Source organism: Bos javanicus, chromosome X, assembly GCF_032452875.1.
Source record: "Bos javanicus breed banteng chromosome X, ARS-OSU_banteng_1.0, whole genome shotgun sequence".
Classification (NCBI taxonomy): domain Eukaryota; kingdom Metazoa; phylum Chordata; class Mammalia; order Artiodactyla; family Bovidae; genus Bos; species Bos javanicus.
In genome coordinates, this window is record NC_083897.1 from 117,259,060 (window position 1) to 117,283,411 (window position 24,352).

General features: G+C 36.6%; 1 protein-coding gene and 1 non-coding gene across 2 annotated transcripts in view; both read right to left on the reverse strand.

Moving 5' to 3' along the window:
- The window catches only part of IL1RAPL1 (interleukin 1 receptor accessory protein like 1), a 702,885-nt gene that overhangs the window by 519,439 nt on the left and 159,094 nt on the right, over nt 1-24,352 (reverse strand). The gene's annotated exons all lie outside the window — the stretch shown is intronic.
- TRNAS-GGA (transfer RNA serine (anticodon GGA)) lies at nt 14,023-14,094 on the reverse strand. Its single transcript has one exon. It is a non-coding gene; the product is annotated as a tRNA-Ser (tRNA).

The window sequence follows — 24,352 nt, forward strand, 5'->3', positions numbered from 1 at the left end:
TCGTGTCTGACTCTTTGCGACCCCATGGACTGTAGCCCACCAGGCTCTTCTGTCCATGGAATTCTCCAGGCAAGAATACTGGAGTGGGTAGCCATTCCCTTCTCCAGGGGATCTTCCCAACCCAGGGATACAACCTGCATCTCCTGCAATGCAGGCAGATTCTTTACCATCTAAGCCATCAGGGAAGCCCACTACTACTCTAGGACAAGGCAATCTGAGTCATATTCTCCTTATTTATAGAGTGGATGTTATAATAATTGACCTGCCTGCCTTGCAGCATTGCTGAGAAGAACAAGTGATAAAATGAGCATGGGAAATGCAAACCCTTGGCAAATGTGAGACGGTATTTGCCGGCAAGTGCTGTAACTCTGAGGGAAATGCTGTCATTGTAAATGGGACAGAGAATCTTTGAGCTTCACAGTGGCCTCCAAGGCTCTGAAGTTCTGCCAGAGATCAGAACTTTGGCACTAATCTTTTTCTATCTTCTATAATTAAAAAAAAAAAAGTTTCAGAAATTGTCCAAGTACTAGCAATTGAAACTCACAAGGTATGGTCTGTTTATTTGTATGTTTTGGGGTTTAGTCATAAAGTGCATTCTCATCGTTTCACCTTATCCTGTTTTTGCTGCCAATAGACTTAATACTCGTGGCGGGAGGAGGTTTTAGCTCTTTCCCCTTTTTCTCCTACATTTGTCCATTGCTTCTGCTCAATAAAGAATAGGCTACAGATGATGATAACTAGAAATAGTATTATGGGATAGAATGATTACTCCGTGGCTGTTAGGGGACAGTGAGAGTATTCTAACTCTGTCCTTGAGAATGAATTAAATCCAATGTGATCATACATCACCTAATGTGTTGTTCGGGTCTGCTTCTGTCTCTTGCCTAAAACCTGTGTTACAGCTGCCATATAAAATACAGGTTCCCAGATAATACTGAATTCTAGATTTTTTAAAGAGGATACTATTTTATTACAAGTGTCTGACAAATATTTCATCAGACATACTAAAACCAGTATTCATCATTTATCTTAAATCATTTATTCAGGCATAATACCCTGGTATTTTTCTTTGCAAAATCTGGCAATCCTAGCTGTGCCCTATTAGTAATGAGATGGTAACTGTCTGAGAAATGTGTGTATAGAGAGATAAACATTCATCTACAAGCCCAGGATGAACATGTTGGTAGAAGTTCAATCACAATCACACAAAAAGCAGGCCCAACCCCAGAACAATCAAACCAGAATATTTGGAAATGCGACCAAGTATTGATAGTTTTAGAGTTCCACAGATGATATAATAAGCAGTTAAGAATGAGAATTATTGAATTAAAACAAGAAACATATCAGTGGTTCTTCTTTGTGGTTGCCTGTTAGAATAGACTGGCAACTATTAAAAATCCCAAAGTTCAGGGTGCACCCCAGGCCCATTAAATTTGATTCCTTCTGGACAGAACCCAGACATTAACTGGTTGTTAAAGTCCCCAGGTGATTCCGATGTACAGTCAAGGATGGAACTTTCATATTTAGTCAGTCAACCTGGCATATTCTCATGAGAGTGAAGTGTCTAGAAGTATTAGAAGAGCATCATAAACATTTACAAATTATTGCATATAGTGTGTGTGAGCATGCTCAGTCACTTCAGTCGTGTCTGACTCTTTGCAACCCTATGGACTGTAGCCCACCACGTTCCTCAGTCCCTGGGATTCTCCAGGCAAGAATATTGGAGTGGGTTGCCATGCCCTCCTCTAGGAGAATCTTCCTGACCCAGGGATCGAACGTACATCTCCTGTGTCTCCTGCACTGGCAGGCAGATTCTTAACTGTTGAGCCACCAGGGAATATAAAATTCTGATTTTTCTAAATTTCAAAATTAAAAATATATTCCTAGTTACTTTTATATTTTAACTAGATTTTTATTCTTTTTTGTCAACAAAGTAAAGAAGTTTGAAAACATACAATTTTGTAGTATTCCTTGCCGCTCTTATGCAGCAATCCCTGAGACATTACCAATAAAATAATGCTTACTGCTAAAATAGCTCTTTATCTTATCTTCCCAGTAACATCCCAGTTCACAACCCAAGGAGGCACCATTTACACAGAATATCATGTGAATGGGATGTGCCAGAATTTTGATTCTTGGTGATCCTGTATCTACTCCACTAACAATCTAGTTCTTCTAAGACAAAGACTATGATTGGGGCATTTTTAAGTGTCATGGTAAATGGGTTGAACATGGGTCCATAATATAAATTCAATTATTATTTGAACATGAGGCATGAAGAACATAGAAAATAAGTATATAAAAAATATCAAAATTAGAGAGTAAAAGCAGTTTTACCATTACAAATAAATTAAATTATCAACATTTCGTGGGACAAGAATTTGGGAAGAAATTGGCTGGGCAGCTCTCCCTCAGCACCTCTCGTCTCATGGGACTTCTGTCAATCACCAGGTGGGGTTGCAGTTATTCAAGGGCTGGATTGGGCTGGATATCCAAGGTGACTCACTCACAGGACTGGTACTTGGTGCTGGCTGTTGGCTGGTGCTGTGAAATGCAGTGGCCACTTGTGGCCTCCCCAAATGGTAGTCTCAGGGTAGTTTTATACATGGTAATTGGTTTCCCCAGAGTACACATCCCAAGAGAACCAGGTAGAAACTAAATAGCCTTTTATAAAGTAGCCTTAGAAGTTATATAGTGTTATTATTATTGATTAGAGCAACCACAAGCCTGCTCAGACTCCACATCTTGATGGAAGGTATGTCAAATAATTTTGGAGTAATGGTTATAACTATACTAATATTTAATTTAAGCCTTTCATTAAATTCAATTAAAATTTCCTCCACAATGAGTAGTTAAGTTATTCTCAAGCAAGTCCATTTTTATAGCTCCAATTAAGCCCAGAAACAGAGGTCCAAAAAGAAAAACTTCAAATCCTGACTTATTTGAAACCTAAAGATATTGTAGGATCTCTAGGCAGCCATAGACTGTCCCTAATTGGGTTTGTTTCTGCAAGTATTTTCATATGTACTCAAATGAGTAAAGCACAAAATGAGAAGTTAGAAAGTTCAACTATATCACTTTTAAAGGCGTTCCTTTTTTCTGGAATTCACCAGTATTTCACATAAAAAATTATCTTTTTCCTAAATCTACATCAACCAATATTGTATGCATTATGAAGGCTAAATGGCTGCTAATATATTCCTTTTCATAAAGCATGTGGTATTCCTTTATTATTTCTTGTGTGAATCTCTCTATGCATTTGTTAAGAAATAAAATGGTAGATACATTTTAATTATTTGAATTGCCTCTAAAACACCTATTTTTCTATGCACAGGCCACTATGGTAGTTAAAATTTTTAACATTACCAAAATGAAACACGTCTATTTCCAAAACACCATCTTAATCCACATGGCTGAATATTTTATTTTATGCAGGTCATCTACAATGAAGTGAAATGCCAAACTTAATATTAAATGTCAAGCTCCAATACGATCTTCTCGTGATACTCACGGGAAAGACCTTTGATTTATCCTAGGACTGTTAGATCAATTGTGCCCCAAATACCAACAGACACACATACACATGGCTGTAGAGAAACAATTCATTTTCTCTGTTCTGGGGAATCTCCTGTGAGATGATTCAAGGCCATATATCACATAGCTAAGGAAGAATTTTGAGGCCAAACTAACCGGGAGGATAGAAACTGAAGGGAAGGCAGTCAGTACCCATCGTGGCTGGACTTCACCAGTTGGGTGTGCTTCACTTGGCCTGGAACTGTCAACCCAAACTGCAATTACTGACCTTGCTAGAGGCTGTGGCTCCCTGGAGGCAGCAGAGACAGAGGGAATGATGGATGCTTCATGGTGTTTTCTCCAAACAGGAGGAATAATTATGAAGTACTCATGCTGTCACAGACCACAGTGCTGGGTCTCAGGAGGATCATAAGATTAAAATCGGCAGATTTTGGAATGAAAATAGGTTCAGTGAGAGTTCACTTCAAGTTCTCATTAAAATTTTTATAAGAGAGAAGGAAATGCACATGCCTTTATCACAGAGCAATTATAACTTATAAGCTAGTGAGAATGCTTGGTGACAAGCAGTAAGAAAGAATTCCCCAAGCAATATTTTATTTCACTGAGCTGTTTTTCCCTTCAAAACTATGAATATAGTTTCTCTATAAAAAGTTTCATTTTGTGGGTCATAAACAGAACTATACAATTTTGCAATATGCACGCCTACAAAAAAGATGCCTTACTTATATGCACTAACTCTCTTATAATGCACTTACATGCACCATTTTATATTTGAGATATTCTAAAAATCTTTGTGATGAAGTTTTATCAACAGCTTTTTTTTTAATACAAAAATTGTCTTTTAAACTAAAATATATCTTCCAATAACAACAGTCTATAGCTTCTGGACAGCATTTCTGAGGTGTGATTTACATACAGTAAAATTCACCATTTTAAGCGTTCAGTTCAATGAGTTTTAGTAAAGTTATACATCTAGGCAGCCATTACCATAACCCAATTTTAGAACACTTCCATCACCCCAGAAAGTTTCCTCATACCCACTTGTAGCCGATCTCCGCTCCTACCCCTGGGCCAGAGGCACCCATTGATCTGGTTGGTCTCTGCTGTTTTAGTTTTTTCTTTTCTGAATATTTTATATAAACAAAATTATACAATATGTAGTCTTTTGTGACTGGATTATTTCAACTCAGCATTATCTTCTTGAAGATTCATTTATGTTATGACATGTATCAGCAGTTTATACTTTTTTATGGAGTATCATTCTATTGTGTACTTATACTGTATTTCATTTATTCACTCACTAGTTAATGAAAGTATAAAGAATCTACAGTTTGTGGCTGCTCTGAATAATTTAAGTCTGAACAATTAAGTACCAGTGTTCGTATAGACATGTTTCCATGTATCTTGAGTGGATATCTAAGTGTGGAGCTGCTGAGTTTTATAATAAATGTACATTTCAAAGTGGCTATGTGTGTGTGCTGGTGTGTGCTAAGTCAATTCAGTCATGTCTGACTCGGTGTGACCCTATAGACTGTAGCCCAGCATGCTCCTCTGTCCATACGATTCTCCAGGCAAGAATATTGGAGTGGTTTGTCATGCTCTCCTCCAGGCAGTCTTCCCGACCCAGGGATCGAACCTGCATCTCTTATGTCTCCTGCTGGTTTACATTTGTGCCAGCAATGTATGAGGACATTAGCTTCTCTATCAATTTGCCCATACTTAGTGCTGTCACTGTTTTGGATGCTAGCCACTGTAGTGGGCGTGATGTGATATTTCAATATGATTTTAATTTGTATTTCCCTAATGACTAATGCTGTTGAATATCTTTTCATGTGCTTATTGGCCATTGGTAGATCTTCACTAGCGAAGTGACTGTTCGGATATTTTGCCTATTTTTATGTTGTGTATTCTTATTATCAAGCTGCATACATTTTCTATGTTCAATTGCACTCATCTTACATGCTAGTAATGCTCAAAATTCTCCAAGCCAGGCTTCAGCAATATGTGAACCGTGAACTTCTGGGTGTTCAAGCTGGTTTTAGAAAAGGCAGAGGAACCAAAGATCAAATTGCCAACATCCGCTGGATGATGGAAAAAGCAAGAGAGTTCCAGAAAAACATCTATTTCTGCTTTATTGATATGCCAAAGCCTTTGACTGTGTGGATCACAATAAACTGTGGAAAATTCTGAAAGAGATGGGAATACCAGACCACCTGACCTGCCTCTTGAGAAACCTATATGTAGGTCAGGAAGCAACAGTTAGAACTGGACATGGAACAACAGACTGGTTCCAAATAGGGAAAGGAGTACGTCAAGGCTGTATATTGTCACCCTGTTTGTTTAACTTATATGCCGAGTACATCATGAGAAACGCTGGACTGGAAGAAGCACAAGCTGGAATCAAGATTGCCGGGAGAAATAGCAATAACCTCAGATATGCAGAAGACACCACCCTTATGGCAGAAAGTGAAGAGGAACTAAAAAGCCTCTTGATGAAAGTGAAAGTGGAGAGTGAAAAAGTTGGCTTAAAGCTCAACATTCAGAAAATGAAGATCATGGCGTCTGGTCCCATCACTTCATGGCAGATAGATGGGGAAACAGTGGAAATAGTGTCAGACTTTATTTTGGGGGGCTCCAAAATCACTGCAGATGGTGATTGCAGCCATGAAATTAAAAGATGCTTACTCCTTGGAAGGAAAGTTATGACCAACCTAGATAGCATATTCAAAAGCAGAGACATTACTTTGCCAACAAAGGTCCGTCTAGTCAAGGCTATGGTTTTTCCAGTGGTCATGTATGGATGTGAGAGTTGGACTGTGAAGAAAGCTGAGCCCTGAAGAATTGATGCTTTTGAACTGTGGTGTTGGAGAAGACTCTTGAGAATCCCTTAGACTGCAAGGAGATTCAACCAGTCCATTCTGAAGGAGATCAGCCCTGGGATTTCTTTGGAAGGAATGATGCTAAAGCTGAAACTCCAGTACTTTGGCCACCTCATGCGAAGAGTTGACTCATTGGAAAAGACTCTGATGCTGGGAGGGATTGGGGGCAGGAGGAAAAGGGGACGACAGAGGATGAGATGGCTGGATGGCATCACTGACTCGATGGATGTAAGTCTGAGTGAACACCGGGAGTTGGTGATGTACAGGGAGGCCTGGTGTGCTGCGATTCATGGGGTTGCAAAGAGTTGGACACGACTGAGTGACTGAACTGAACTGAACTGAGATAAAAGTCATTTATCTTATATATAATTTGCACATACTTTTTTCAAGTCTGTACCTTAGTTTTTCATTGCCTTAAAGATATCTTTTGAAGAACAAAAGAGTTTAATGTGAATGAAATTTAATTTATTAATATTTTATTATAATGTTCACGCTTTTAGTATGAAAAGAACTTTTGGTCTGTCCCAAGGTCACAGAGATTATCTGCTATGTTTTTTTCTAGACATTTATAGTTTCATCTTTTATCTCTAGTATTTTTTATAAAGATTTATTCTATTTTTCACAGGCAAGACTGATATTTCTAGCTGGTATGCAAAGAGTTATTCATGTCTGGCAACTGGTTTGATGGATCAGTGACCAGACAGTATCAGCTGTAAATTACGTTAAATATAAATTCTAATTCTCTGTAATAGTTTTTGATAAGTCACACACTTGATTTAGTATATATATAGGTGGGGATACATCAAATGTCTATAATTCTTACTCTTTAGTTTAAGAAAAAAGAGCTAAAGAATGGCATATCTCAGGATTCAGGTCTGTGGTATGGGTGATTTTTCAGAGGAGAAAAGAGTAAACAGAAATGGGACATGGCATGTATTTGACAGAGTGGGACACAGTAGCCGTGGGGAGAATTTGCCCAACCACAGGCTTGGTGGTCATGAATCCATATGATGGGTCATTACAACACTGCCCTCCAAATATGAATGTTTCTAATGAGATTTGGGAGATAGTGAAGGTCAGGGAATCCTGGTGTGCTACAGTCCATGGAGTCACAAAGAGCCGGACACAGCTGAGCAACCGACCACCACCACCAACGAGAGTTGAGACAGAAATCTACAAGGCCCGAGATGCAATAGGGTCTGGGTAGGGAGTTACAAACTCATGTCAGGGGAGTTGACTTGACCAACTTGAAAGTTCATAGAGGCAACTTACAAGACTACAAGGTCTGGAAACAGTGGACCTCAGGAATCTAGGCAAGTTTTTGTCTCTAGGAGATGGCTTAGCCAGAGGACAGGATTCAAAGAAGACAGATGTTTCATTGAGAACTTTTCTAGAAATAGGAACTGAGCAGAAACAGGACTGCTGCATATAGTGGCACTAAAGCTTGGGAGTAATTTAAATTCCCAGTTGTTAATCATTAAAATGTTACAGTTCACTTTAACAGCTCTTATTTCCAAACTGTCTTGCCCCAATAAGCAGGGCCCTCATTATCTCCCTTTGAAGCTATTATGATAGTCTTCTAATGTGTCCTTTTGTGCACAGTCCTTCACTTCTCTAATGCACTCTGTATACCATTCGTAGATGGACTATCTTCAAGTTTGTTTTCTATAAAGATCCCTTTGTAATATAAAATAGTTAATAACTTGCTACTGCATATCAAATTAGGTATAAATTCCTCATAGTAACACTGAACACTGTCAAAAATGAGCGAATCTACATTTGAACTTCTCTATAGAGTTATTCCTTATATAGAGTCTACATTTCTTCCGTAATAGACCACTTGGTGTTCATGACAATTCTGCGTCTCATACTCTGCACATTCCTTCCACTAGAAATCACAATCTCAGCTCACCAAAATCCTCCCAGCCTTCAAGCTTGTCCCAAATGCTCCCTCTTCAATGAAACACTTTTCAGTCTCCTGAAATGGAAACCGTACTTTCCTCCTTTCAACTTTTCTGCTGTCTAGATCAGTGGTGAACAAACTGTGGCCCACAGGCCAAATCAGTCTCATTGTGTCTTATTGGAATCCAGCCCTGCTCATCCTGCTTGTTGTCTGCATCAACTTTCATGCTGCCGTGGCTTGAAGTTGAGTAGTTTTGATAGAGACAGCATGGCTCACAAAGTCAAACACATTTACTATGTGGCCTTTCATATTAAAAGTTTTCTGACCCAGGATCTAGATGATGTTGATCAGGGAAATACCAATGTTTTATAACTAATTGTCCTAATTAAAGAAAATATATAAAATACAGATTTTTGTAATATAATATCACCATCATATAATCACCAACTAGTGCTTAATTCAATGTTATTTGATATGGTCCAAGGATCCATTTGAACACAGTGTGTATGTATGTGTGTGTAATCTGACTACTCAAGTAGTACAATCCCTTTTGTACACATTCTTCTATTGATCTGGCAGTAATCCATACTTCAGGGTGTTGAATTAATTATTCAAATATGTTACTTAACTTACTACAATAAAATATTTATGGCGCATGACTGAACTTTTCAGAACAGAGGCATATAAAAACTGGCATAAATTGCATAATAAAATTTTATTTTAATGGAATGATTTGGGCTCAAGATTCTTCCATAAATCAATTTTTCAATGTACTTTCCAGTGTTATTAGAAAATAGTTTACTCTATGTAAATAATGATCAAAATATGCACATGTGTAAATGTTCTTTCGTTCTCCTTAACTAATCAAAACAAGACAATAAAAGGTCAATAAAAAGTAGGTGGTATTAAAGCTTTAGAAACATTGGAGACTTCTGTAAGAGACAGGCCCCCTTGCAATCTCTGCTGCCATGACTGGACTGTATTTGGTTGTTGTTGCTACTGTATCCTCCACACCTAGTACAGCTGACAGCATTTGGTAGTGGCTCAATACATATTTATTTTTTTAAACAAATGAATGATTCATTTCTCCATTTTTCTGTTCTATGACTTGGGCAAATTTCTGGTGGAACACTTCCCAGTAAACAACTTTCCTTTAACCAAAAGTCTTAGAGCATATTCAATCGCACGCCACCCAACTGAATAGCATCAATATAAATTTTCTAGGTATTAGCCATGACTACTAGCACCCCGTCTCCCTGCATTCCTGCCCCAGCAAATTTGCCCTGACTTGGGCAATGATGAGAAACCAAATACCATTTAGCTCTTTCATTTCCTAAAGCTGAGCTTCTGAAAAGCAAGATGTGCCACTTCAAAAAACTGTAATAAAATATTTTGACCAAATTCCACTTAAAGTAGATGTTGTAACATATATTAACTCCAGGTTTATAAGAAAACATTTTCTTTCTTCCTTTGGGGGTAGGGTAACTGTGGGCTTCTATACATAGGAAATTTTGTTTCCATAATTTTAAAAAACTGGTCAGAAAGGAAAGAAATACCTTGGTTGTTTGTTTTCTTTTTTAATTTTATTTTTAATTGGAAGATAAATACTTTACAATATTGAGATGGCTTCTGCTGTTTATCAACATGAATCTGCCATAAGTATACATATGTTTTCTATTAATTTTCACAAAACAAGTAAATTCCAATTTCCAGTGTTCCAATGCTTTTAAAGGGCTAAATACATTTCATTTCATGTCTGATCTAAAATTTTGCAAAGGCTCATTATCACCCAGTGAGGGGTATCAGTGTTTTGTTCTAGACACACAGTCATCAATGACGTGAATAATTAGAGAGGGAAAGAGTGATGACTCAGGATTTTCTTTAACATTTTTTCTCTCATAATTTTCACGTTTTTAATTAAATTAAAAGGAGAAATGAAGTTACTTCTAAATAGGAAATTAAATGAAGAACCCCATGGCAATGCAATAGAAATGTGTTTTTTTTCTTAATTAAAAAGACAAATGCTGTGCAATATGAAAATATAAGGGACTCAAGTGTGAACTCACATTTTGTATTTGTGATAACACTGCATAAACACTTAAGTAAATTAATATTGTGCTATATTTTATTTATATTAACCCTTATCCAGATTTCTGGGGTAGGGTCAATTTTAAATATGCTCCTCCAAATACCATGGGACTTTTATATTTATCTGATGCTCAAGAGTAAAGTCTTTCAAGGTAAAAGTTCTTCTGTCTCCACACTTTTAAATAATTAAAAATTATCACTCTGCTTCTTTTCCTTTTAGAAAAATCATTGAAGTCTTTATTATAATGTGAGATAAAAAAATGTTCTCCTGCAATATTTAAGTAGCACTCAAAGCTTAAGAAATACTTTTAGTCATTCAAGAGATAACGGTTGGGATTCTGTTTGGATGAAAACAGGAATCAAGAAAATTTATCAAAAAGGGAAAGTCTATAAAATCTTTTATTTAAAAATATTGCAGAGAAAAGAGATATGTAAAAAATGTCATTAGCTGTGGGTCTGTATCTCTGGTCAATGCCATCTATAGTTGGATTTTATGGCTTTTCATTGAACAGAAGTAAATTTTCTGAGCATTCACCATAATTTAGATGTCAGGATCTCCCTCTCTGTTGCTGCCTTCCTCTTTCACACCAAAAAGATGGAATTATCCATTTCCTGCTTTTGCCTGCAGGTATTCATTTACTATGCATGACAGGTTATTGTTGCTTTAAAGGGGAAACATGAAAGATTGTTGAGTAAGAGAGAAGGGAGCCTTACATATTCTCACCAATTTGGTGATGGCATCTTTCAATGATTTTCTAGCCCTGTTTATCATAATCTTTCATTCCCCGTGGTTTTGCTGATTACTGAACAACTTCACCTCTTAATTCTCCTATTTTCTCCTACACTTCAGAATTTTTTCCTAGTTACTTTCCTGGTTTATTATCCTTCTGTTGGTATGAATGTATACTTTGATGCCTGTCTGTTCAGTTTTGGAGAAGATTCTTGAGAGTCCCTTGGACTACAACGAGCCAACCAGTCCATCCTAAAGGAGATCAGTCCTGGGTGTTCATTGGAAGGACTGATGTTGAAGCTGAAACTCCAATACTTTGGCCACCTGATGTGAAGAGCTGACTCATTTGAAAAGACTCTGATGCTGGGAAAGATTGAGGCAGGAGGAGAAGGGGACGACAGAGGATGAGATAGTTGGATGGCATCACCGACTCGATGGACATGAGTTTGGGTAGACTCCGGGAGTTGGTGATGGAAAGGGAGGCCTGGCGTGCTGCGGTTCATGGGGTTGCAAAGAGTTGGACACGACTGAACGACTGAACTGAACTGAACTGTTCAGTTTTAACCTATCTTTTTCTGACATGTGCCAAACACCCTGTTCTAATTAAAAAATGCTCACCATTCCCAACTACCAATCCACTTGGTGGCCAACTGTGAGATTCAGTGAGGGACAGGCTAATTCTCATGCCTATCCAAAAGTATGTTCACCATACTACCAGCTCCATCTCTAATGCTGCTACTTTCCAACCTGGGTAGACATACTACAATGTGAAGGTTTCAGGAAGTACACAAACATAGATATATTTAAGGGAATCCATGTCCAGATCTTTGCCTTTTGAATATATCTAAAATTGATCTGATAATATGCCTGTGATCAGCCTTTCATCTTTCCTAATCATCCTCCTCTGAATTTAAAACAGAAAGTTCACAGAAATAAACCCATGTATATATGGTTGTGGTTTAGTTGCTAAGTCACGTCTGACTCTTGAAACCCCATGGACTGTAGCCCACCAGGCTCCTCTGTCCATGGGATTCTCCAGGCAAAAGTACTGGAGTGTATTGCCATTTCCTTCTCCAGGGGATCTTCCCGACCCAGGAATCATACCCGAGTCTCCTGCATTGCAGACAGATTCTTTACCAACTGAGCTATGATATGGTCAATTAATATTTGACAAGGGAGCCAAGAATACGCAGTGGGGGAAGATAATCTCGTCAATAAATTGTGTTGGGAAAATTGGATATTCTCATGCCAAGGAATGAAACTTGACCCCTATCTTACACACCATTTACAAAAATTAATTCAAAATGGGTATTGCTCCAAGGAGAGAAACCCTCTGGGACATCAAACAAAGGAATTATTAGAGAATGCATTGGTCCTTTGAAAGATTTCATTAAGAGCATCTCTTAAAGAAATATTAAAAGGAATAGACCCATATTTTATCTGAGAAACAAACTTTGGGAAAAGTTCTCTATCTCAGATTATCTTATTTTAGGACATTTTCCATAAATCAAATGAGTAAGATATCCAGCTTCTAACTTTCAACAAGAATGTATTTATAGCATATATATGATACAAAGGAGCTTATGTTCTTTGCAGCTCTTTAAATACATGATGAAATGTTTTATATTTAAAATGTGAAAGATTACACAGTTTTTCCAAATTCCTTTAGAGTTATTTGAGAGAAACAATTTGAAGACCACTAAAACTTCTCAGCCACAACTGCACAAAAGAATCACGTGAGCTGCTTTTTTTAAAAAAATACAGGTGTTCAGGTACCACTGTGGACTCTCTTAAGCTAGGATCTGGGTCTGAGGATAAAATTTTCTAAAAGCTCCCCCAGGTGATTCTCCCTTACAGTCAGGGCTGAGAACTACTGCATTGTGATCTGCTACTGAGGATGATCTTATAGTCATTTTGAAGTCAACAATCCTAATATTTATCCCCATGTAATTCTGTGGCTGCCGTAATTAATAAGAATTGTTGCCTTGGTAACTACTAACGTTGAAACTAGACTACAAAACACGATAACCTAAAAATCCAATTATTTATGTTTCTTGGATTTTTTCCCCCTAATCATGACTTCTTAGAGTATAAGCAAAAGGTCACATATCTGTAAATCAAAAGTATATTTTACTTGACATATAGGCATGTGAACTAAAAGTATCTTTTATCTCCTCTCTTTAAAGTAATAGTAATAAAGACTATATTCAGGCAGGGTAAACCATTCTTTTTTTGTTTTGTTTCATTGATTTATTTTTCTATTGATTTCTTTTGTCTTTATTTTTTAACTTTACAATATTGTATTGGTTTTGCCATATATCAACATGAATCCACCACAGGTATACACGTGTTCCCCATCCTGAACCCTCCTCCCTCCTCCCTCCCCGTACCATCCCTCTAGATCATCTCAGTGCACCAGCCCCAAGCATCCAGCATCGTGCATCGAACCTGTACTGGCAACTCATTTCATATATGATATTATACATGGTTCAATGCCATTCTCCCAAATCATCCCACCCTCTCCCTCTCCCACAGAGTCCAAAAGACTGTTCTATACATCAGTGTCTCTTTTGCTGTCTCATATACAGGATTATTGTTACCATCTTTCTAAATTCCAATATATATGCGTTAGTATACTATATTGGTGTTTTTCTTTCGGACTTACTTCACTCTGTATAATAGGCTCCAGTTTCATCCACCTCATTTGAACTGATTCAAATATATTCTTTTTGATGGCTGAGTAATACTCCATTGTGTATATATACCACAGTTTTCTTATCCATTCATCTTTGTGACCCCACGGACTGTAGCCTACCAAGCTCCTCCCTCCATGGGATTCTCCAAGCAAGAGTACTGGAGTGGGTTGCCATTTCCTTCTCCAGGGGATCTTCCCAACCCAGGGATCGAACCTGGGTCTCCCGCATTCCAGGCAGATGCTTTAACCTCTGAGCCACCAGGGAAGCCCTTATAGCATTTATATTGCATCCAGCTTCTCATTATGTAGGGAAAAAAAAGAATCTGTGTAAACTCTCAAAGGGACAAATTCCACAGCTTTATAAGGGTAAATTTGCAGACCCACTGTGGGGAGTGGCATGGTAGTTCTTTATTTGTAATTGTTATTTCCACTTAATTTAATAGGCACTTGTTAGAATGGGTTCATCCTAAGTTTTTGCTGGCAATGTAAAGCTTGTTACTTTCAAAAATATTTATCCAGCATCTATCCTGGGCTCAGCACTGTTGTAGGAGCTTATGATACAGCTGAGAATGAAACAAACAAAAATCCCTTATGGACCTTGGAGAAAATGGTCCCTACCCTAAAGCATCTTCAAACGAAATGTTAAGAAAGCTAGACTATCCATGTTTGATATTGCTAACTAAAATTTCTGGAATTGCTTGATAAGTCACAAAAATCTTGCCCAGCCCTATTAATTGTCTTTGAGATAATTAAATAAAAGATAGGTACAATCCCTGGTGGGCTTCCCAGGTGGCTCAGCGGCAAAGAATCTGCATGCCAATGCAGGAAGATGCAGGTTCGGTCCTTGGGTCCAGAAGATTCCCTGGAGAAGGAAATGGCAACCCACTCCAATATTCTTGCCTGGGAAATTCCATGGACGGAGAAGCCTGGAGGGCTACAGTCCACGGGGTCACAGAGTCAGACACAACTGAGCATGCATGCATATCCCCTGGCACTAGCTTCAAGGAAACTGCCATTCCAGAGGGATGTTTTCCCAGTGGCTTGTTGTAGTATACTTCCTACACATGAGTGACTGCACTGGAGGGGGCGCATTTTCTATCCCAACATTTTACTGCCTAAACCTTAGTAAGAATCAGCTCTGGAAAATTCATCTGAAACCGACAGATGTAATTGGAGAAGAGAGACAACTTCTTAAGTGAAGCAAATTACACGTTTCCTACAGTTTAAGATTTAAAATAGTAAAAGTAATGACACTTTATTTATATGATAGCTTCACTCTTTAAGAGATGGAGTTTTCAGACACTTGATGAGATCAGTTTGTTATCCTGGTTTCAAAACACCTAGGTTATTTGTAATTACTTGATAGTTCTTATTTTGTCACCTTGACTTTCATTAACTACATACCTTTTTCCATGACAAGTATTTCTCTTTTCAGAAACATTAATCCATATCCTGATATGCATAGTAAGCCTTAGAACAATACTGCATTGAAACTTGTATTCTTTCCTTATTAAAATAAATTACAGAACTGATGGAAAATATCATATTTACTAAGTTTACTTTCCACTCTAATTTTAAATTAATTTTCTTTTTCTGTTCAGGCACCAAATACCCTTTTGTTCTGAATAATGACAAGCAAAATGAGTACTGATATAAATGTGGGAGCACTGTTTTCACAAATACATAACAGCAATGTCTCTGCCTTTGTCTCTGTCTCTTTAGACAGAGAGACAGGCAGACAGACTTAAGCAGAGGTAGACACCAGTTCAAATTCCTAAATAAGAACAAATGACTCCTTAGACATTAATTCATTCTATATCCCAGATCACTATAAAACTATGATTAAAATATTTTAAAAACGTCTACTAGTTCTTTTTTCCTATCAGGCATCCAGTCCAGTGTTAATCACTCAGTCGTGTCTGATTCTTTGCGACCCCATGGACTGTGGCCTGTCAGGCTCCTCTGTTTTCCATTTTATATCTAAACAAATTTTCCCCATCTTTTTGCATTTACCTCCTTTGAACTTGACTGTTTCTTACCGATTATTTATTTTTTTTAGAGTTTCTTCTTTTTTTCAATTAATTATTTTGACTGGAGGATAATTATGTTACAATATTGTGATGGTTTTTGCCATATATCAACATGAATTGACCACACGTATACATGTGTACCAAATGTCATTATGATTCTTTTAAGAAAAATACCAAGCGATTAGCATGTAATTTGCTATTATTCTCAAATATTGGAACCTTAATCTTATATAAAAAGTGGTAAATAAACATTCAGAGATTATTTTACAAGTTGATTTGACATAATTTAGGAGCTCTTTTATGAGAATTGTTCACAGATTCCATTTAAGGCACTGACAAGCATGAATATATTTAAGGAGATTTTGAAAATGAAGATGCCACTTCATTTTAATGATTTTCCCTTGAATTAAATATTAATATAAAATAACTTTTGCAAAAAGTATAAAATATAGAAATGTTCAGTATTTCTTAAAAATTTGAATAATTTGATATATATTTAGCTATTTGAGGCTTAAAGTTACATGTACATCCATTATAATTTCATATAAATTTCAAAAATTAATAAAATTTCATATATAAAAAAATTTAGATCAGGGTCAGCAAACTGGCTTATGGGAAAAATCTAGCTCCTTCCTTATTTTTATAAATTAAGCTTTACTGGAACACAGCCATGATCATTTGATTACATATTGTCTGTGGTTGGTTTCATGTCTCAACAGCAGAGATGAGTAGTTGTGACAGAGACCACTTGGCTTGCAAAGCTTAAAATATTTACTCTACCCTTTTGCAGAAAAAGTTTGCCCACCCCTCTATTATAATAGATACTTGAAAATACATGCATGTTTATATGTGTGTGTCTCCTGTCCTGGTGTCTTTAAAACCCATCGTATCCTCTAAACACACTGCAGCCATTTCAGCACTTACTAGATGGTAAAGTATTGAAATTTTTTACTCCAACATTAGCTAAATGTTCCTAATTGATAACATATCTTCCCATTATGCTAAAAGGACTTAGATTTGTCAAGTGAAGCCCTCATTAGAAAGCCTGAAATTTGGAAAATCTCCTTCCTACCTTGACACTTTCTAACCAGTTTGCATTTCCCAAGTCATTAAGGTTATGATAATAAAATTGCTGCTATTGTCAAGGAAGTAGAAATTGGAAAGCTAAGAAGCATACCAGCTGTCAAGAGAACTCCCTTAATATAGCTTTCTTCTACCGGCTCTTTTCTCCTTTCATTTCCTTGTTATTTCATTCCTCTTTTTTTTCCTTTGAGTCAACTAAATATGCTCTTATTTTCAGTAGGAAGAACACTGGTATATAACTACAGTGTCTTATGAGATAAGATTACTTTATTCCTTATATTCTGTATGTGTGCATGTGTGTTGTACACATAAATTAGTCTTGTTTAAAACAAGCTTTGTTTATTAGTCGACACTGCAAAATGTTTCTTCACTATTAAGGAGAGATTCTGGGATGAAAGGGACACATTACTACTAGCACCTCACACAGAGCCCAATTTAGATTTAGCAAGATGTGTTTTGACTGTCCAGATACAGTTTGTGTCCCCAACTTCCCAAAGTTCATCTGATGAAGTCTTTACCCATCATGTGATGGTATTTGGAGGTGGAGCCTTTGGGAGATTATTAGGTTTAGATGAAGTCATGAAGACAGGGCCCTCACGATGAGATTAGGGTCCTTATTAAAAGAGGAAGAAACATCAGAGTTCTCCCTCTCTGACATGTGAGGGCGCATCATGTCAGGAAGTGTGGGTGCTTCGCACTAGGAACCAAATCTGCCAGCACCTTGATGGTGAACATCCCAGACTCCAGAATGATGAGAAATAAATGTTTGTTGTTTAAAGCACCCTTCCTATGGAATTTTTCATTTGTAGTTCTTCTTAGCTAAAATTTACATATGGTACTATGTAAGTTTAAAGTTCACAATATGTTGATATATTCACATATTGCAATGATTACCACCATAGCTTTAGCTAACATCTCTAACACATCACTTAATTATTACTTCTTTTTTGTAGTTAGAACATTTAAAACCTAGTCTCTTAGCAACTTTCAGGTATATAATACAGTATTGTTGACTATAATCACTATATTATATCATATTATATCTATATTAAATCTCCAGAAATGATTCATCTTGTAGTTGCAAGTTTGTATCTTTGAACATCTCCCTAATTCCCCTAGCCTCTGGTAATGAACATTCTACTCTCTATTTCTGCCAGTTAGGTTTAATTTCCATATATAAGTGGTATTTTACAATATTTTTCCTTCTCTGGCTTAGCTCACAAGCATAATGCCCTCAAGGTCTATCCATGTTGTCACAAATTGCAAGATTTCCTTTTTCTTGTGGGGGAATAAATAGTCCATTGTGTATGTGTACATGATATACACACACACACATATATATCTCCTGTTAGAATGGCTACCATCAATATGTATCCCTCCCTCTTGAACCTCTCTCCCCATCCCATCTCTCTAGGTTGTCACAGAGCACTAGCCTTGAGTACCCTGCACCATACAGCAACTTCCCACTGATTCTTTATTTTCCACATGGTAATATATTTGTCTCAATGCCATGTTGATGTATGACAAAATCAATCACAATTTTGTAAAGTAATTATCCTCTAATTAAAAATAAAATAAAATTTTAAAAATGACTGTTATCAAGAAGATAGACAGCAAGTGTTGGTGAGAAGTTGGAGGTATCAGGTAATCAAAAATATATCTGCATTCTCATATTTTTTGCAGTATTCATAAGAGCCAAGATAAAGAAACACTCTGTGTCCATCAATGGATAAATGGATAAAGAAGAAGTGGTATATACATACTACATTAGTTATAACAGCCTGAGCTGAAACAACTGCAAATGAAAAATTCTATACCTAGTATATAGTACTGCTTGGCAAATGTTAACTAATTCCCTCTGAGAAGTGAAATAATAATTTAATTATTTTTAATTTCTCAACTACCCACTGCATAGTTTTCTTCTTTTTTTGCTTTCGCTTCCATGACTCTTGCTTCTGTATTTTGTTTGTCCATGAGTCTCAGTAAATATTAACATATATTTAAAATTATTTTGACTCTAATTCTTCACATTTTTGACTAGTCCAATCAACAGATTTGTACTGGCTGGTGATAAAATTGAGAATCTTTGCTACACTCAGTCTCCATAATATGGACATAGAATTTAGAAGTATTGTTTTCCTAGAAAAAGGTCTAAAACAATTTAATATTTGAGAATAATTTTGCCTTAAGATTATTTATAGATTTTTGCAGGGAGAATGGGAACACATTTAAATAACATTGAATTTCACGGCACTAATAGTTTAATAGTTCAGGCTTTCACTTTTCTCCGACTTCAATTTCACCCCTGTCACAGTTTATTTCAGAGAAATCTTTCTAAAATTAAGTGTTTAAGCAAAATTTCAGTGGTTCCCCATAACCAACAGGATAAACTCTCAACGTTTCTCATGACCTGGTTTTACTCCGACTCTCCACTCAACCTCCAGAATTAACTTCTGTGAACCTTGGCTTCAACCAACCTGTCCCACTATTGAACTTCAAATGCATTAGTTACACCTCAGAAACCTTGCTCATAAAGTCTTTTCTGCCCAGACCACTCTGCTATACTTTATATATATAAACTCAGTGCTCATGGAAGTCCCATCAATGTCTTTCATTAATGAATGGACTTATTATTTACACCACCAACATTTGCTCTTAGTCATCATTCATTTATTGTGCAATGGATATTGAGTGACTCCAGAATATAACAATATATACAATGAGATATATATATATATATATATATATATATGCTTTCTATCACTGAGTAGGTAAGAGATGAGAAAGTCAACAGTTTTATCGCCAGATGATACCTCCTATAACCGAATTGCAGAATTGCATTATTGGAGCTTAAAGGAGGGGCTTTTCTGTGTTAAACTATTCTAAGTATGGACATTTTAAGTGACAAAATGTTATAAGAGCTCTTGTTCATAACTGCTGTAGTAAAGTCCATGAGACATGATACCTGCCTTTCATTGAATTCTGCAGTAAAACAAGTAATGCTAAAGCAAAGCTCTGTAACCTATGGTCATTGTCCAGCCTTTAATATCAATGCTTCAAATGCCAAATTACTCTAGATGGATAATTACAAAAACATCTTATTGTGAAAAGTGCTTCTAGGATAGTTATAATATATATATGTATATATATATATATATATATATATACAATTATAAACTTCATGCATAAACACTGAGAATCATGTCCTTGTTTTGAGGAAGTACATTATTTTGATTCCTTTCAGAAGGCAATTAATGAAACATTCCTTTTAAAATATGTGTTTCACATAATTGCCTCAATATGAAACTGTGAAAGGCAGCTTCACAATGAAAACTAATCAGGTAGAAATTCTGCTTTTATAGTCAAGATGAAGCATCTATTTGGGGAATTGAGAGGGTTTTCACATGCACTAGGCGATCAAACCTCATGAACATAGATGAGGACTAGGCCAGGCAGTCTGATGTAATAACAAATATGATAAGTACAGATGTATCATGGTCTTCAAGTTTAAAGACTATTTTAAGTGCTTCATTGATCCTGCTAACTTAAACTGAAAGTCCACAGTAAGAAAAATAAAAGATGAATATTCATTCCAAATCATATAGAGAATCTACTTATTTTAAAACGATATATATGACTATAGCTAACAGCACTGCACGACATATTAAAAAGTTACGAAAGTAAATTCTCAGATTTCTCATCACCGTGAGGATTTTTTTTTGTTTCTTTTCTCTTTTCTTGTTATTCTATCTGTGTGAGAAGTTGGATGGTAGCTGAAACTACTGTGGCAATCATTTCACAACATACGTGATTCGAACAACCATGCTATAAGGCTTAAGCTTGTATACCAATTATTTTTCAATAACATTGGGAAAAACCCTAGAAAATTCAGTGGTGTGCTGGTGCATGTATAGGAACAGTTTCACAATGTAAGGGGTGATTTGGACAATTTGTCAGTCAGTTCCTTGTGAGGCATAAGTTGGCTTCAGCCTAACACTGGTTTTAATGTTCTGAGACCATTCCAGATGAAACAGCATTCTCACTTGTGAAGATGGCTGTATTCTGAAAATATAACTGGTTTCTCCCCAGGTGTACTATGTGTATGACTACTTGAATGTTGCTAAATGATGATTAATATGTTTACTGCTGGGGATTGTCAGGTGCGTTAACTCCAAAGAAGCATTCCTTCTAAGTATTACCTTACAGGAAGAAAACAGCTACCTGAAATTAAGGTATGTATTGTCCCTCAGTTATCAGGCTGCTGCTGCTGCTAAGTCGCCCCAGTCATGTCTGACTCTGTGCGACCCCATAGACGGTAGCCCACCAGGCTCCGCCGTCCCTGGGATTCTCCAGGCAAGAACACTGGAGTGGGTTGCCGTTTCCTTCTCCAGTTCATGAAAGTGAAAAGTCAAGGTGAAATCCCTCAGTCGTGTCCGACTCTTCGTGACCCCATGGACTGCAGCCTACCAGGCTCCTCCATCTACATTGGCTATAATATGGGTTAATCACGATTTAGGAAATACAAGAACTATAACTGGCTCTCACTTTAGGTGATTAATTAATATAGTATATGTTAATCTTTTTCCCACTAAAATGTCTTTATTAGCTTTTAAGAAGAATAATCTAAGCATTGTCCCATATACCTCAATTTAGGCCTCAGAATACATAACACACCTTTCACAGATGTGATCAAATGAAGTTCCCACTCAACAGGGAGGATTTTAATGTTTCACAATTCTTCAAATATTTAACCACATTGCTTTTTTTGTTTTTCACAATATGCCTTTGCTTTAAGGAGTCACAAATTTCAAAGAGATTTTTATAATTAAAAAGATATACAAGGCAAAAGATCTTGAGAATCATTTGGTACTGTGTAATAAATTTTGGATAACTATGGTGCTTTCAACTATTATTTCAAACTCAAGGCAATATTCACTCAAGTGATATTTATTTCTAGCTCAATTTTCTCTCAGTTGAAACAATTTTCTATTAGTATACTGAAATTATTAAAAGATATTTAAGCGGTTTTCAAATTGATTTTGGAATTAATAAATGATACTTGAAAAACAGCAACTTCATTAAAAGAATTATATCATGGTAAAGAATCATTTTCCCTTTTTAAATCAAAGGCTCATTGTTCCTTTTAAACTCAGAAATCTAAACCTTTAGGCCACGTGTTTTCAGGGCCCATATGTCTGAACTAGGACAGAGAATAACTAAAGGACTAAAGCATCTGATTCAAATGAACTTAAACAGCTATTTTTAGCACTTGACAGTACTGCAATAATTCTATACAGACGAAACTCTGAATATAGCCGGATAATGGGCCAGGCAGAGGTCAATAATAGTCTACTTCACTGTAGATTTTCTTGGATAATAGCTACCTCTGAGGAATACCAACACATTTCTAGATGCAATTCCATTTTTAAAAACAAGGGCATTTCTGTATAATGTATAAAACCTCTGACTCACAAGCAGCAAAGAGCTGACCCTTTTGGTGAAAAGGGAGCTAATGGCTAAGCCAGCAGGGTTCCAAAAGAGATAATGGTGCCCTACTGGTAGGTAAAACCTGTTCCAGAAAGTCAGCAATTGATTTTCTGCTCACTCATGGGTTCCCTTCTCTCCACAACAGTGACTCTAAAGCAAAGTGGAGAATGGAGTGTCACTTTTTCAAAGTCTATTAAGCCTTTCAGAACCAATGTTTGTCTATTAGTGCACAGAAAGAAGTATGGCATCCTGTTGATCTCATAGTTAACTCTGTTTCATGAATATGTCCAATTCTAATATTTATATCTGAGGAGTATTTCAGAAGAGAAAGGTTCACAGGACTAGGTACAAATGAACTGTCTATATTTACACAGCAATACATTAACTGTTGGGAATTTATTGCTTCTATTACCCACAGAAAAAACACAATACAGGCAGTACCAGTACAACATTCTAGCAAAACCAATAAGTGTAATTTACCTTCAACACTTAAGGGTCACTATAATGAAAGGAAAGTTTTAATAACTTCTCTTTTTTTTCCAGTACTGTTCCCAATTAGTGTTCACTGTGATAATGGTTTCCTCTTTTGTTTTTTTTTTCCCCTCCCAATGTGGGTTCTTTTAAACCAGGAAGGGCACCACATCTTTAACTTATCTATGCTACAGAATAGCCATCAGGGGACATGGTTTCCAGTCATTGCTATTTGATCTTAGATAACAATCAAAGGATTGACTGTACACACAATATGCACTTTTCACTAATATACTTTCCTCAAACTATTTCATGACTCTGTTATTGAGAATATTATAATTATGAGCAAAATGGACCACATCAATATAAATGAAGTACAGCACCCTGCTGATGTCACTGTATGAAGTATATTCTGGAGCTGCCCATTCACAAACCTGACTGGGGAAACATTTGCTCACATCCCCTTCTGTACTTAATTGTTAAGTGTTAGTTCCTCAATTGTGCCCAGTTCTTTGTGACCCCATGGACTGGATTCCATTAGGCTCCTCTGTCCATGGAATTCTCCAGGAAAGAATAGTAGAGTTGGTAGCATTCTCTTCTCCAGGGGGATCTTACCAACCCAGGGATTGAACCCGAGTCTCCTGCATTGCAGGCAAATTCTTTACTATCTGAAGCCACCAGGAAAGCCCTTAATACTTACTATTCTATAGAAAACACTTCTATTTCTTATGTTAGTATGGTAAACAGGTTATAAATTCTTCTATCTCTGTATGATATCTCTTTTCAATGTGCTGTTGTAACTTCTAACATGAGGTAAAATCTACTCCATTCTTTGAATCTGGGTTTGGTCATGTAATTTGTTTTGGTCAATGAGACATCAGCAAAACTGACACAAGAACAGAAATGATTATTATTTTTGTATCAGGGCATGGACTCTCTTGCTGCTTCTGGAACAAGTTGGATTCAACAAAGCCCTCTTTTGGATTTGAATAAAGAGTCAACAAAGGGAGTTTCCAGTCTATGGTGAATAACAGAGCTGAAAAATGATTCACTTTGACTAGAGTGGCCATTATGGGGCCATTTGTTAGAATAGAAAAAGGTCTGAACAAGAGAGAACACAATGACATACTAAAAGATTGAAAAATCCTACTGAGTACTAAATAGGACAACTTGTGACCACTGAGTGAGAGAAGGAGAGGGAGAGCGAGCAAGAGAGAGAACGTGTGCATATTTTGGTTCCTAATTAATTTCTAGTCCCCAGTTCCACTTTGACTGAGAATCTAGTTCCTGTGTACAGACCTCTATAAGATTCTGCTAAAGATTCTTAGTGTTTAGGTTGTAAAGAACAAAGACCCATGCCCATATCAAACATGAAGGTTGCTGTTTGCAATCCAAATAGTTAACTAAGATAAATATTAATAATATAACTAAAAGCTAACATGTAAGATAGTT